Genomic DNA, 15,724 nt, shown 5'->3' with positions numbered 1-15,724 from the left:
ATTATGTTTTCATCAATATATGAGAGTTCTTGATCCTATCTTGTAAGTCTATAGTCACCTATTATGTGTTATGATCCGTTAACCCCAAAGTGACAATAATCGGGATACTTACTGGTGATGACAGTAGTTTGAGGACTTCATGTATTCACTATGTGTTAATGCTTTGGTCCGGTACTCTATTAAAAGGAGGCCTTAATATCCCTTAGTTTCCAATACGACCCCACTGCCACGGGAGGGTAGGACAAAATATGTCATGCAAGTTCTTTTCCATAAGCACGTATGACTATATTCGGAATACATGCCTACATTACATTGATGAACTGGAGCTAGTTCTGTGTCACCCTAGGTTATGACTGTTACATGATCGATCGCATCCGGCATAATTCTCCATCACCGATCCAATGCCTACGAGCTTTTCATATATTGTTCTTCGCTTATTTACTTTTCCATTTCTACTGTTACAATCACTACAAAACCCAAAAATATTACTTTTGCTACCATTTCCTTTTGCCACAGTTACCACTACTATCATATTACTTTGCTACTAAATACCTTCCTGTAGATATTAAGTTTCTAGGTGTGGTTGAATTGACAACTCAACTGCTAATATTTGAGAATATTCTTTGGCTCCCCTTGTGTTGAATCAATAAATTTGGGTTAAATACTCTACCTTCGAAAACTGTTGCGATCCCCTATACTTGTGCGTTATGAAGAACATTTTGTGGCGCCATTGCCGGGGAGAATAGCTCTATTATTTGAGTCACTTGGGATTTATATCTGCTTATCATTATGAAGAACTTGAAGGATCCAAGAACCAAGATTTTTCCCTCAACTACGAGGGGAGGTAAGGAACTGACATCTAGCTCTGCACTTGATTCACCTTCTGTTTTGAGTAAACTTGCGACACCTACACCTGCTATTAATTCTGATATGTCGCATGTTGTTGATGATGCCACTTCTGCGATGCATGATACTTATGATGAAACTACTTCTATGTTTGATAATACTGTGCCACTAGGTGAATTTCTTGATGAACAACTCACTAGGGCTAGAGAGAATGAAATTATTGAAACTGATAATATTGATGAAAGTGATGATGAAGATTCTCCCCCTAGATATGAATTGCCTGTTGTTCCTGAGGGTTATGTTATGGATGAAGAAACTGCTAGAGACTTTCTTGCTTGCAATGAGAGAAGTGATCTTAAGAAATTATTAGCTAAGCTTAAAGAAAAATCTCTAAATGCTAGAATGAAATATGATCCTACTTATGCTACTTCACCTATCTTTATTACTGATAAGGATTATGATTTCTCAGTTGATCCTGAGTTAATTACTTTGGTTGAATCTGATCCCTTCTATGGCTATAAATCTGAAACTGTTGTGGCACATCTTACTAAATTAAATGATATAGCTACCCTGTTTACTAATGATGAGAAAACTCGCTGCTATTATATCCTTAAATTATTTCCATTCTCATTAAAGGGTGATGCTAAGATATGGTTTAATTCTCTTGATCCTGGCTGTGTGCGTAGTCCCCAGGATATGATTTACTACTTCTTTGCTAAATATTTCCCCGCTCATAAGAAACAAGCTGCTTTAAGGGAAATATATAATTTTGTGCAAATTGAAGAATAGAGTCTCCCACAAGCTTGGGGGAGGCTTCTCCAATTACTTAATGCTTTGCTTGATCATCCTCTCAAGAAAAATGAAATACTTGATATCTTTTATAATGGACTAACCGATGCTTCTAGAGATTACCTGGATAGTTGTGCTGGTTGTGTTTTCAGGGAAAGAACAGTTGATAGCGCTGAAATTCTATTGAATAATATGTTGACCAATGAAAATAATTGGACACTTCTTGAACCAATTCGTAAGCCAACTCCGAAGAGAAGGGGTAATCTATTTCTCAGTCCTGAAGATATGCAAGAGGCAAAGAAATCTATGAAAGAAAAAGGTATAAAAGCTGAAGATGTTAAGAATTTACCTCCTGTTGAAGAAATACATGGTCTTAATTCATCACTTATTGAAGAAACACACGGTCTCGATAACCCGACACAGGTAGTAAAGGTAAATTCTCTCTATAGATATGATAAAGCTGAAATCCCTCCTGCTAAGTTTGCTAGCCAATGTTTGGATGAATTTGATAACTTTATGGTTAAGCAAGAAGATTTTAATGCTTATGTTGGTAGACAATTGAAACACAATTCTTACATGATTGAATACTTGAGTGATTATATGGCTAATGTTAAATGTGAACTTAAACTTATTAGTAAACATGCTTCTATGGTTACCACTCAAGTAGAACAAGTACTTAAAGCTCAGAATGATTTGCTCAATGAATTGAATATTAAGAATAATGACTTTGTTGTTAGAGTTGCAACTAGAGGAGGTAAAGTGACTCAGGAACCTTTGTATCCTGAGGGCCATCCTAAGAGAATTGATCAAGATTCTCAGAGAGCTAATGTAGATGTACCTAATCTTTTTAAAACGAAGCAAAAGAAAAATGATAGGACATTGCATGCTTCTACTGAACCTGTTGTAGACACACCTGATAATCCTAATGATATTTTATTTCTGATGCTGAAACACAACCTGTTAATGAACATGAACCTAGTGATAATGTTAATGATGATGTTCATGTTGATGCTCAACCTAGCAATAATAATGATGTAGAAATTGAACCTATTGTTGATCTTGATAACCCACAATCAAAGAATCAACATTATGATAAGAGAGACTTTGTTGCTAGGAAACATGGTAAAGAAAGAGAACCATGGGTTCAGAAACCCATGCCTTTTCCTCCTAAACCATCCAAGAAAAAGGATGATGAGGATTTTGAGCGCTTTGCTGAAATGATTAGGCCTATCTTTTTGCATATGTGTTTAACTAATATGCTTAAAAAGAATCCTTATGCTAAATATATGAAGGAAATAGTTACTAATAAAAGAAAGATTTCGGAAGCTGAAATTTCCACCATGCTTGGTAATTATACTTTTAAGGGTGGAATACCAAAGAAACTTGGAGATCCTAGAGTACCAACTATACCATGCTTCATTAAAAGAAATTATGTTAGAACTGCTTTATGTGATCTTGGAGCCGCTGTTAGTGTTATGCCTCTCTGTTTATATCGTAGACTTGATTTGAATAAGTTGACACCTACTGAAATATCTTTGCAAATGGTTGACAAATCAACTGCTATACCTATCGGTATTTGTGAGGATGTGCTTGTTGTGGTTGCAAACATTACTATTCTAATGGACTTTGTTCTTCTTGATATTCCCGAGGATGATAGTATGTCCATTATTCTTGGAAGACCCTTCTTGAATACTGTAGGGGCTATTATTGATTGCAAAAAAGGCAATGTCACTTTTCATGTTAATGGTGATGAGCATACGGTACATTTTCCAAGGAAACAACCTCAAGTCCATAGTATCAATTCTATTGGAAAAATTTCAACAATTACTATTGGAGGTTTTGAATTTCCTCTTCCTACTGTCAAAAAGAAATATGATATTCTTATTATTGGGGACATGCATATCCCCGTTGAGGAACCTAGTGTTATTCGAAAATTCTCCGGTTTCATGCTATTCGAAATGAGCTTGTAAACAAGACCTGATCAACCTTGTTAGTGGATTCCTTTTGATGAGCATGATATGGATGAAGTTAGAAAACACAACTCTCTGTACCCTCCTTTTACTTTACGTTATTTATATTAAACAAAGAAAAATAGTATTTTTCTGTCTGTTTTCTAAATCATCCACGCAATAAAAAATTACCCTGAAAATAAAAGTTCTCCAAATGCCCTGAAATTTAAATATGATTTTTTTCTAGGATATTTGAGAATATATGGCACTGAGAACACACCAGGGGAGCAAGCACCTGGCCATGAGGGTCCAGGGCATGCCCACCCCCCTGGGCGCGCCCCCTGCCTCGTGGGCCCATGGTGGCCCCCCTCCACTTATTCCAGCTACCACACACTCCTTCTTCCTCCCAGAAACTTCACCAACCAGCTCAAACTCGAGTTCTAGCTCATCTTGTTGCCATTTTCGATCTCCTAGCTCAAAACTCCATTCACAAAACTGCTTTGGGGGATTGTTCTTTGGTATGTGACTCCTCCAATGGTCCAATTAGTTTTTGTTCTAGTGCTTTATTTATTGCATTTTTTTCCTGCTTAGGTGACCCTGTTCTTGAGCTTGCATGTCAAATTTATGTGGTCAAAAGTAGTTTTAATGCATGATAGTGCCTCTAGGCACTTGTAGGAGTAGTTGCTATAAATATTGTTGAGTTTGGTTCACTTTTATTTTTGAGTTACTAAAAATTTCAGAAAACGATGAAGAGATTTTTGAGGGGCTCATCGAGCCAGAGCTCGAAGGATAAACAAAGTGAAGAGAACAAGAAGCCCAAGTATAATCTCCCTCGTACTGCAGAGGTTCGGCCGTGCGAATGGCCTTGTGATGATTTCTTGAGAGCAGCCGGGATTTATGATGATTTCTATGAATTGGCTGAGAATGCAGGCCTCACGGCCTTCCTCCACAACCAACGCGAACAGTATCTCTTACTCACCAATATCTTGGTGCAAAACTTTCATTTCCATGCTAGGAGCTCACCACCTACGGTGGAATTTTATTTATATGATGAGCATAAGGAGATGTCACGTCGTGATTTTTGTCGAGTTTCTTTGATACCTTTTGAGGGAATCATAGAGGAACCACATCGTGACGATGTGGAAGGGTTTATTGATACAATTGCTGTAGGGGAAACGAGGAAAGTTTCTGATGCAAGAACTACTAGCATACATTTTCCTGTTTTACGTTACTTTGCAATATTTGCTAGTAGATGCTTAATTGGTCACGGAAACTGTGGCAACCTTAGTGCCCCTGATATTGTTATTTTGTGCCATGCCTTGTTCCGTGATGACACATTTAGTATGGGTGCTATTGTTTCAAAGAGGTTAAATCCTAACCGTACTAAGGGCCCCATCTTGGGAGGTATCTTTGCCTCGCGCCTCGCTGCACATTTTAACATACCTATTCGGCATTATGAGAAAGAAGAAAAGTTGCTGCCTCCTGTTTTTCTAGACTATAAGAGTATGGTAGCACATGATTTTATCGTTGAGAATAAGGAAAAGATGCTTAAGTACAAGCTGATATTTGATAAAAATCACCCTGAGACTATTACTTTGCCTGCTCCTTCCTTGTTTGACTTATCTGCAGGCAAGTACCTTGTTCCGCCGGAGGCCATTCACGCCTACCAAAACCCCACATCAGCTCCAGAGCCAGAGACGGAACCACAATTTGATCCCCACCGGCAGTCTGTCTATCAGTGGAATCCGGAAGAGACCGCCAACCAGTGGCACCAGGGGAGTCCTTCTCAATACGACCCCAGCTACAACTTTGGATATCCGCTAGGCTAGCCGTGGCCATAAACCAACTTAGGCCAAAAGCCTAAGCTTGGGGGAGTACGTATCTCTCACTGACATTACATTCCTGTTCACACACTCATGCTAGTTGTCGGTGCTCATACTTTTTCATTGTAATATCCATGCTAGTTTATTTCCCTTTTTATGCTTTCTTCTTGTGTGTTTGATAAACATTAAGATAAATATAAAAAATTAGTTGTAGCTTTTAGTTAGTTTACTTTTCATGTTGTAGTAGTAGTAATTAAAAAGAAAACCCAAAAAGTTTTCTCGTTCTTCTTTTGCTTGTTGGGAGCTTTCCCGTGTAAATAGTTTTATTTCTTTCCTTTCCTTTAGGGGTCGAGAGGAGAAGACCATAATGAAAATGTTGAGTGGCTCTCATATGCATAATTACTTATCTAACAAAGAGCCCATATTACCTTGTCTTCTCTCTTGAATTCAATGCTTGCAAATTCCAGCTTTGTCCAATGCACGTGCACTATTATTATTTTCCATGCCGTTCGGTCGTTCAAGTGAAAGGCAATAATGATGATTATATGATGAACTGATTGAGATGAGAAAAGTTGGTATGAACTCGACCTCTCTTGTTTTTGTAAATATGATTAGTTCATCGTTCCTGATTCATCCTATTATGAAAGAAACATATTTGCAATGATAATTAGAGATGGTGGTTGCTTATGCCATGCTTAATTAGCTAGGAGCTTATAATGGTTTACCTTGCGTGCCAACATGCTATTAAAATGGTTGTGATGTGGTATGATAGGGTGGTGTCCTCTTTTGAACGATTCGAGTGGCTTGACTTGGCACATGTTCACGCATGTAGTTGAAACAAAATCAACATAGCGTGTACGATATTTATGTTCATGGTGCATTATATCCTACTCATGCTTGCATTCGGTGTTGATTAATTTTAATGCATGTTCATCACTGTTGTCGCTCTCAAGCTGGTCGCTTCCCAGTCTTTTTCTAGCCTTCACTTGTACTAACTAGGAATACTGCTTGTGAATCCAATTCCATAAACCCCAAAGTTATTCCATATGAGTCCACCATACCTGCCTATATACGGTATCAACCTGCCGTTCCAAGTAAATTTGTATGTGCCAAACTCTAAACCTTCAAATAAACATTCTGTTTTGTATGCTCGAATATCTCATGTATCAACTAGGTCTGTCTGTATCTTCCATGCTAGGCGGGTTATTCTCAAGAGGAGTGGACTCCGCTCCTCACTCACGAGAAAATGGCTGGTTATCGGGATGCCCAGTCCCATGCTTTATGCAAATTAAATCAAAATAACTGCAAACAAAACTCCCCCGGGACTCTTGTTAGTTGGAGGCACTCGTTGTTTCGAGCAGGCCATGGATTGATGCTTGTTGGTGGAGGGGGAGTATAAACTTTACCATTCTGTTTGGGAACCGCCTATAATGTGTGTAGCATGGAAGATATCGAGATCTCTCGGTTGTTATGTTGACAATGAAATTATACCGCTCAAAATATTATTCATATCTATTTCAAAACCGAGCTCTGTCACCTCTACAAATCCCTGCTTCCCTCTGTGAAGGGCCTATCTATTTACTTTTATGTTGAGTCATCATCCGCTTATTAAAAAGCACCAGTTGGAGAGCACCTCTGTCATTTGCATCCATTACTGTTAGTTTACATTGAGTATGACTTGACTGGATCTCTTTTACCATGAATTGCAATGTCTAGTCAGTCCTTGATCTTTAAAGGTGCTCTGCATTTATGTTTTGCGGTCTCATAATGGGCTAGCGAGATACCATCTTGTTATATCATATCATGATTGTTTTGAGAAACTGTTGTCATCCGAGATTTATAATTATTGCTTGCTAGTTGATTATGCCACTAATATGAGTAAACATGAGACCTAAATGTTATAGTGAATATGGTTAGTTCATAATCTTTGCTGAAAACCTGAATGCTGGCTTTACATATTTACAACAACAAGAGCAAATAGAAGTTTGTAAAAGTTTTTCTTTATCACTTTCAGTTTATCAACTGAATTGCTTGAGGACAAGCAAAGGTTTAAGCTTGGGGGAGTTGATACGTCTCCGACGTATCTACTTTTCCAAACGCTTTTGCCCTTGGTTTGGACTCTAACTTGCATGATTTGAATGGAACTAACCCGGACTGGCGCTGTTTTCAGCAGAATTGCCATGGTGTTATTTTTGTGTAGAAATAAAAGTTCTCGGAATGACCTGAAAATCAATGGAGAATTATTTTGGAATATATAAAAAATACTAGAAGAAAGATCCATGTCAGGGGGCCCACACCCTGTCCACGAGGGTGGTGGCGCGCCCTACCCCCCTGGGCGCGCCCCCTGCCTCGTGGGCCCCTTGATGCTCCACCGACCTCAACCTTGACTCCATATATTCACTTTAGGGGAGAAAAAAATCAGAGAGAAGGATTCATCACGTTTTATGATACGGAGCCGCCGCCAAGCCCTAAACTCTCTCGGGAGGGCTGATCTGGAGTCCGTTCGGGGCTCCGGAGAGGGGAATCCATCGCCATCGTCATCATCAACCTTCCTCCATCACCAATTTCATGATGCTCACCACCGTGTGTGAGTAATTCCATCATAGGCTTGCTGGACGGTGATGGGTTGGATGAGATTTATCATGTAATTGAGTTAGTTTTGTTAGGGTTTGATCCCTAGTATCCACTATGTTCTGAGATTGATGTTGCTATGACTTTGCTATGCTTAATGCTTGTCACTATGGCCCGAGTGCCATGATTTCAGATCTGAACCTATTATGTTTTCATCATTATATGAGAGTTCTTGATCCTATCTTGCAAGTCTATAGTCACCTATTATGTATTATGATCCGTTAACCCTGAAGTGACAATAATCGGGATACTTACCGGTGATGACCGTAGTTTGAGGAGTTCATGTATTCACTATGTGTTAATGCTTTGGTCTGGTAATCTATTAAAAGGATGCCTTAATATCCCTTAGTTTCCAATAGGACCCCGCTGCCACGGGAGGGTAGGACAAAAGATGTCATGCAAGTTCTTTTCCATAAGCACGTATGACTATATTCGGAATACATGCCTACATTACATTGATGAACAGGAGCTTGTTCTGTGTCACCCTAGGTTATGACTGTTACATGATCGATCAGATCCAGCATAATTCTCCATCACCGATCCAATGCCTACGAGCTTTTCATATATTGTTCTTCGCTTATTTACTTTTCCGTTGCTACTGTTACAATCACTACAAAACCCAAAAATATTACTTTTGCTACCGTTACCTTTTGCCACCGTTACCACTACTATCATATTACTTTGCTAGTAAATACCTTGATGCATATATTAAGTTTCCAGGTGTGGTTAAATTGACAACTCAGGTGCTAATACTTGAGAATATTCTTTAGCTCCCCTTGTGTCGAATCAATAAACTTGGGTTGAATACTCTACCCTCAAAACTGTTGCGATCCCCTATACTTGTGGGTTATCAAAGATCGTGTTCTTTCCTTTGCTTATCCATTCAACCGGAGTGTCATGTCCTCCATTCAAGTTCTCTCATCTTATCAAGTTTTGCCTCCCTTCTCAATCGGAGTGCTATCTGAAATCTTTCTAACCCCTTGTGGCATTCTTTCAATAGTTCCGGAGGCAGTGTGTTGTTGATTTCATCAAGTATCCAATTTGCCAAGTTCATATTCTATGCCTTCCATTTCCAACCGGAGTGTTGTCGTAATTGGTCTTTATCATTCCTTGTACATCTTGTTTCAAACGGAGAGCTTGCAAGTACTTCTTGGCCATTGTAACCCTTTTCTTCTGTCTTTCAACCTACAAGGTTCCCGCAATGTTCCTTGTTCCTCTTTTTTAACAGAGTGTTTTCAACTTTGTTCATCTTCATTGTATTCTTTCTTCCAATTTGTTCAACCTATCAAGGTCCATGGTCTCACTCGTTTGTTCAAGAAGCAACTTAGTTTACCTCTCCTCTTCTTTTTCTACTTCTCTCCGGTGCCATCCTAGATCTCGGGACGAGATCCTCTTGTAGTGGTGGAGTGTTGTTACGCCCCGAGACCGTTGCGCCAGGTGTCTTCCAGTTATTCGATGTCTTTGCCATGTCATTTGTTTGCATGTTGCATTTTGCCATGTCATCATGTGCATTGCATCATCATGTTTTCAAAACTTGCATCCATCCGGGTTCCCCCAGTTCTCTCTGTTGTCCGTTCTGAGCCCAGACACACTCGCACGCGCCCGCGACACGTCCGAAATAGTATTTTATAAATGGCTAGAAAATGTTCTCTGAATGGTATGAAAGTTGGTGTGCAGTCTTATTATAGTGTAGGTAGACCGCCTGTCAAATTTCATCGCATTCAAAGTTCGTTTGATGCCCCAACGGATAACTATAGCGACAATATAGTCGGTCAAATCGTCGGACATTTTTGGTCTTCGGAAATTGCTGCCGGGCCTCACTTCCTCCCCCTCTTCTCATCCCAACCCCCTCTACATAGTCCATCTAGCCCACCTACCTACCCCTCCGCTCTGGACCGTCCGACGGTGATCAAACGGCTCCGAAACGAAGCTAATCCCCCTAACCTAGCCCCCTTGCCTATAAATAGCCACCTCCCCCTTCCATTTCTGGAAAACCTAGCCCCTCCTTGAAATCCGTGCGCCGCCAGCCTCCTCCCACCTCCTCCTCATTTTCCACGCCGGCCTAACCCACCGCCGCCACTTGGCGCTGCCCCTGCGGGCGAGCCGCCACCTGAACCCCCATCGCCGCCGCCTAGGGCCAATGGCAGCGCGCCATGTGCCCTGATACGTCTCCAACATATCTATATTTTTTTATTGCTCCATGCTATATTATCTACTGTTTTGGACATTATTGGGCTTTATTATCCACTTTTATATTATTTTTGGGACTAACCTATTAACCGGAGGCCCATCACAGAATTGTTGTTTTTTGCTTGTTTTAGGGTTTCGAAGAAAAGGAATATCAAATGGAGCCCAACCGGAATGAAACCTTCGGGAACGTGATTTTTAGGAATATTATGATCCGGGAGACTTGGACCCTACGTCAAGAAAGAAAACAGGAGGGCACGAGGTAGGGGGCGCACCCACCCCCACCAGGCGCGCCCTCCACCCTCGTGGGCTCCCGGTTGCTCCACCGACGTACTCCTTCCTCCTATATATACCTACGTACCCCCAAATGATCAGATACGGAGCCAAAAACCTAATTCCACCACCGCAACTTTCTGTATCCATGAGATCCCATCTTGGGGCCTGTTCCGGAGCTCCGTCGGAGGGGGCATCAATCACGGAGGGATTCTACATCAACACCATAGCCTCTCCGATGAAGTGTGAGTAGTTTACCTCAGACCTACGGGTCATAGTTAGTAGCTAGATGGCTTCTTCTCTCTTTTTGGATCTCAATACAATGTTCTCCCCCTCTCTTGTGGAGATCCATTCGATGTAATCTTCTTTTTGCGGTGTGTTTCTTGAGACCGATGAATTGTGGGTTTATGATCAAGTCTATCTATGAATAATATTTGAATCTTCTCTGAATTCTTTTATGTATGATTGGTTATCTTTGCAAGTCTCTTTGAATTATCAGTTTGGTTTGGCCTACTAGATTGATCTTTCTTGCAACGGGAGAAGTGCTTAGCTTTGGGTTCAATCTTGCGGTGTCCTTTCCTAGTGACAGTAAGGGCAGCAAGGCACGTATTGTATTGTTGCCATTGAGGATAACAAGATGGGGTTTTCTTCATATTGCATGAGTCTATCCCTCTACATCATGTCATCTTGCTTAAGGCGTTACTCTGTTTTTAACTTAATACTCTAGATGCATGTTGGATAGCGGTGGATGAGTGGGGTAATAGTAGTAGATGCAGGCAGGAGTCGGTCTACTTGTCTCGGACGTGATGCCTATATACATGATCATACCTAGATATTCTCATAACTATCCTCAATTCTGTCAATTGCTCAACAGTAATTTGTTCACCCACCGTAGAATACTTATGCTCCTGAGAGAAGCCACTAGTGAAAGCTATGGCCCCCGGGTCTATCTTTATCATATTAAACTCCTACTACTTAGTTATTTCCTTTGCTATTTCCTTTGCCTTTATTTTACTTTGCATCTTTATCATAAAAATACCAAAAATATTATATTATCATATCTATCAAATCTCACTCTCGTAAGTGGCCCTATAGGGATTGACAACCCCTATTTGCGTTGGTTGCGAGGATTTATTTGTTTTGTGCAGGTGCGAGGGACTCGCGCGTAGCCTCCTACTGGATTGATACCTTGGTTCTCAAAAACTGAGGGAAATACTTACGCTACTTTGCTGCATCATCCCTTCCTCTTCGGGGAAAACCAACGCAGTGCTCAAGAGGTAGCAAGAAGTATTTCTGGCGCCGTTGCCGGGGAGGTCTACGCAAAAGTCAACATACCAAGTACCCATCGCATACCCTTATCTCCCGCATTACATTATTTGCCATTTGCCTCTCGTTTTCCTCTCACCCCCACTTCACCCTTGCCGTTTTATTCGCCCTATGTCTCTCTATCCTCCCTCTCTATTTGCCTCTTTTTGCCTGCTCTCTTTTTGTTTGCTTGTGTGTTAGTTTGCTTGCTTGTCTCGATGGCTCTACCTAAATTTGGTGACCTTCACCTTAAAAGATTAGAAGAGATCGAAAGCAATGTCAGGAGTTTTATGGTCTTGCAATTTGAACATAATAGTTTCTTCAAAAACGAGCTTAAAGAACAAAAAAGTTTTATGAATTTTATGAATAAATAGCTTGATGATATGTCTAAAGAATTCGATGGTTTAAGATCCCAAATTGCTCATCTTGAGAAATTAACTGCTAAAATTTCGGATAGGCAGGCTACCTTAGTTAATAAGATGGCCGCTAAACCAGATTGCTATGAAAATAAAGATGAAGATCTAAAAGTTATTGATGTGTCCCCCATTAAATCTTTGTTTTGCAATATGAATCTTGATAATGATGGGACTGAATATGATCCATCTTTACCTAGAAGGCGTTCCAAGAATTCGGAATTTGTTGATCTTGATGCTAAATTTGATAAAAGTGGGATTGAAGAAATTAAAACCCTAGATGTTGCTAAACCCACTATTATGGATTTTAAGGAATTTAACTATGAAAATTGATCTTTGATTGATTGTATTTCCTTGTTGCAATCCGTGCTAAATTCTCCTCATGCTTATAGTCAAAATAAAGCGTTTACTAAACATATCGTTGATGCCTTGATGCAATCTTATGAAGAAAAACTTGAATTGGAAGTTTCTATCCCTAGAAAACTTTATGATGAGTGGGAACCAACTAACTAAATTAAAATTAAAGATCATGAATGCTATGCTTTATGTGATTTGGTTGCTAGTGTTTCCACAACTCCAAAGACTTTGTGTGATTTGTTAGGTTTCCGTGATTTTGATGATTGCTCTCTAAACTTGCACCTTGCGGATTCCACTATTAAGAAACCTATGGGAAGAATTAATGATGTTATTATTGTTGCAAATAGGAATTATGTGCCCGTATATTTTATTGTTCTTGACATAGATTGCAATCCTTCATGTCCTATTATTCTTTGTAGACCTTTCCTTAGAACGATTGGTGCAATTATTGATATGAAGGAAGGAAATATTAGATTCCAATTTCCATTAAGGAAAGGCATGGAACAATTTCCTAGAAAGAAAATTAAATTACCTTATGAATCTATTATGAGAGCCACTTATGGATTGCCTACCAAAGATGGCAATACCTAGATCTATTCTTGCTTGTTATGCCTAGCTAGGGGCGTTAAACGATAGCGCTTGTTGGGAGGCAACCCAATTTTATTTTTATTCCTTGCTTTTTTATCATGTTTAGTAATAAATAATTTCTATAGCCTCTGTTTTGGTTGTGTATTTTTGTGTTTAATTAGTGTTTGTGCCAAGTAGAACCGTTGGGAAGACTTGGGGAAAGTCTTTTTGAACTTGGTGTAAAAAACAGAAACTTTAGCGCTCACGAGAACTGCTGTAATTTTTATTTGGAGAGTGATATTTAGTTAATTATTTTTGAAGATTATTAATAGATAAATTCTTCACGCCCAGAAATTTATTTTAGAATTTTTGGGATTCCAGATCTTGCGCTAACTACAGATTACTAAAGACTGTTCTGTTTTTGACAGATTCTGTTTTTCGTGTGTTGTTTGCTTATTTTGATGAATCTATGGCTAGTAAAATAGTTTATAAACCATAGAGAAGTTGGAATAAAGTAGGTATAACACCAATATAAATAAAGAATGAGTTAATTACAGTACCTTGAAGTGATCTTTTATTTTCTTTCGCTAACGGAGCTCACGAGATTTTCAACTTTAAGTTTTGTGTTGTGAAGTTTTCAAGTTTGGGTAAAGATTTGATGGATTGTGGAACAAGGAGTGGCAAGAGCCTAAGCTTGGGGATGCACATGGAACCCCCAAGATAATATAAGGACACCTAAAAGCCAAAGCTTGGGGTTGCCCCGGAAGGCATCCCCTCTTTCGTCTACTTCTATCGGTAACTTTACTTGGAGCTATATTTTTATTTACCACATGATATGTGTTTTGCTTGGAGCGTCTTGTATGATTTGAGTCTTTGCTTGTTAGTTTACCACAATCATCCTTGCTGTACACACCTTTTTAGAGAGCCATACATGATTTGGAATTTGTTAGAAAACTCTATGTGCTTCGCTTATACCTTTTGAGTTATATAATTTTGCTCTAGTACTTCACTTATATCTTTTATAGCACGGTGGTGGATTTGTTTTATAGAAACTATTGATCTCTCATGCTTCACTTAGATTATTTTGAGAGTCTTAATAGCATGGTAATTTGCTTAAAATCTTAATATGCTTGGTATACAAGATTAATAATAAAACTTTCTTATGAGTGTGTTGAATACTATGATAAGCTTGATACTTGATAATTGTTTTGAGATATAGAGATGGTGATATTAAAGTCATGCTAGTTGAGTAATTGTGAATTTGAGAAATACTTGTGTTGAAGTTTGTGATTCCCGTAGCATGCACGTATGGTGAACCATTATGTGATGAAGTCGGAGCATGATTTATTTATTGATTGTCCTCCTTATGAGTGGCGGTCGGGGACGAGCGATGGTCTTTTCCTACCAATCTATCCCCCTAGGAGCATGCGCGTAATACTTTACTTTGATAACTTGTAGATTTTTGCAATAAGTATATGAGTTCTTTATGACTAATATTGAGTCCATGGATTATACGCACTCTCACCCTTCAACCTTTGCTAGCCTCTCTAATACCGCACACCTTTCGCCGGTATCATACACACACCATATACCTTCCTGAAAACAGCCACCATACCTACCTATTATGGCATTTCCATAGCCATTCCGAGATATATTGCCATGCAACTTTCCACCATTATGACACATTCCATCATTGTCATATTGCTTAGCATGATCATGTAGTTGACATCGTATTTGTGGCAAAGCCACCATTCATAATTTTTTCATACATGTCACTCATGAGTCATTGCATATCCCGGTACACCGCCAGAGGCATTCACATAGAGTCATATTTTGTTCTAAGTATCGACTTGTAATTGTTGAGTTGTAAGAAAAATAAAAGTGTGATGATCATCATAATTAGAGCATTGTCCCAGTGAGGAAAGGATGATGGAGACTATGATTCCCCAACAAGTCGGGATGAGACTCCGGACGAAAAATAAATAAAAGAGGCCAAAGAAGCCCAAATAAAAAAAGAGAAAGAAAAGAGGCCATAAAAAAGAGAAACGGCCCAAATAAAAAAAGAGAGAAAAAGAGAGTAGGGACAATGTTACTATCCTTTTACCACACTTGTGCTTCAAAGTAGCACCATGATCTTCATAGTAGAGAGTCTCTCATGTTATCACTTTCATATACTAGTGGGAATCTTTCATTATAGAACTTGGCTTGTATATTCCAATGATGGGCTTCCTCAAATTTCCCTAGGTCTTCATGAGCAAGCAAGTTGGATGCACACCCACTTAGTTTCTTTTTGAGCTTTCATATACTTATAGCTCTAGTGCATCCGTTGCATGGCAATCCCTACTCACTCACATTGATATCTATTGATGGGCATCTCCATAGCCCGTTGATACACCTAGTTGATGTGAGACTATCTTCCCCTTTTTTGTCTTCTCCACAACCACCATTCTATTCCACCTATAGTGCTATATCCATGGCTCACGCTCAAGTATTGTGTGAAAATTGAAAAAGTTTTGAGAATGTCAAAAGTATGAAACAATTGCTTGGCTTGTCATCGGGGTTGTGCATGATTTAAATATTTTGT

General features: G+C 39.3%; 1 pseudogene; it reads left to right on the top strand.

Moving 5' to 3' along the window:
* Positions 1–789: 789 nt before the first annotated feature.
* The window catches only part of LOC147979707 (uncharacterized), a 54,053-nt pseudogene continuing 39,118 nt past the window's right edge, over positions 790–15,724 (top strand).

The sequence above is a fragment of the Triticum urartu genome, chromosome 3A (assembly GCF_056163025.1).
Source record: "Triticum urartu cultivar PI428250 chromosome 3A, HENAU_Tu73, whole genome shotgun sequence".
NCBI lineage: Eukaryota > Viridiplantae > Streptophyta > Magnoliopsida > Poales > Poaceae > Triticum > Triticum urartu.
Note: the sequence above shows the minus strand (reverse complement) of the source record. Positions and strands in the feature narration are given on the sequence as shown.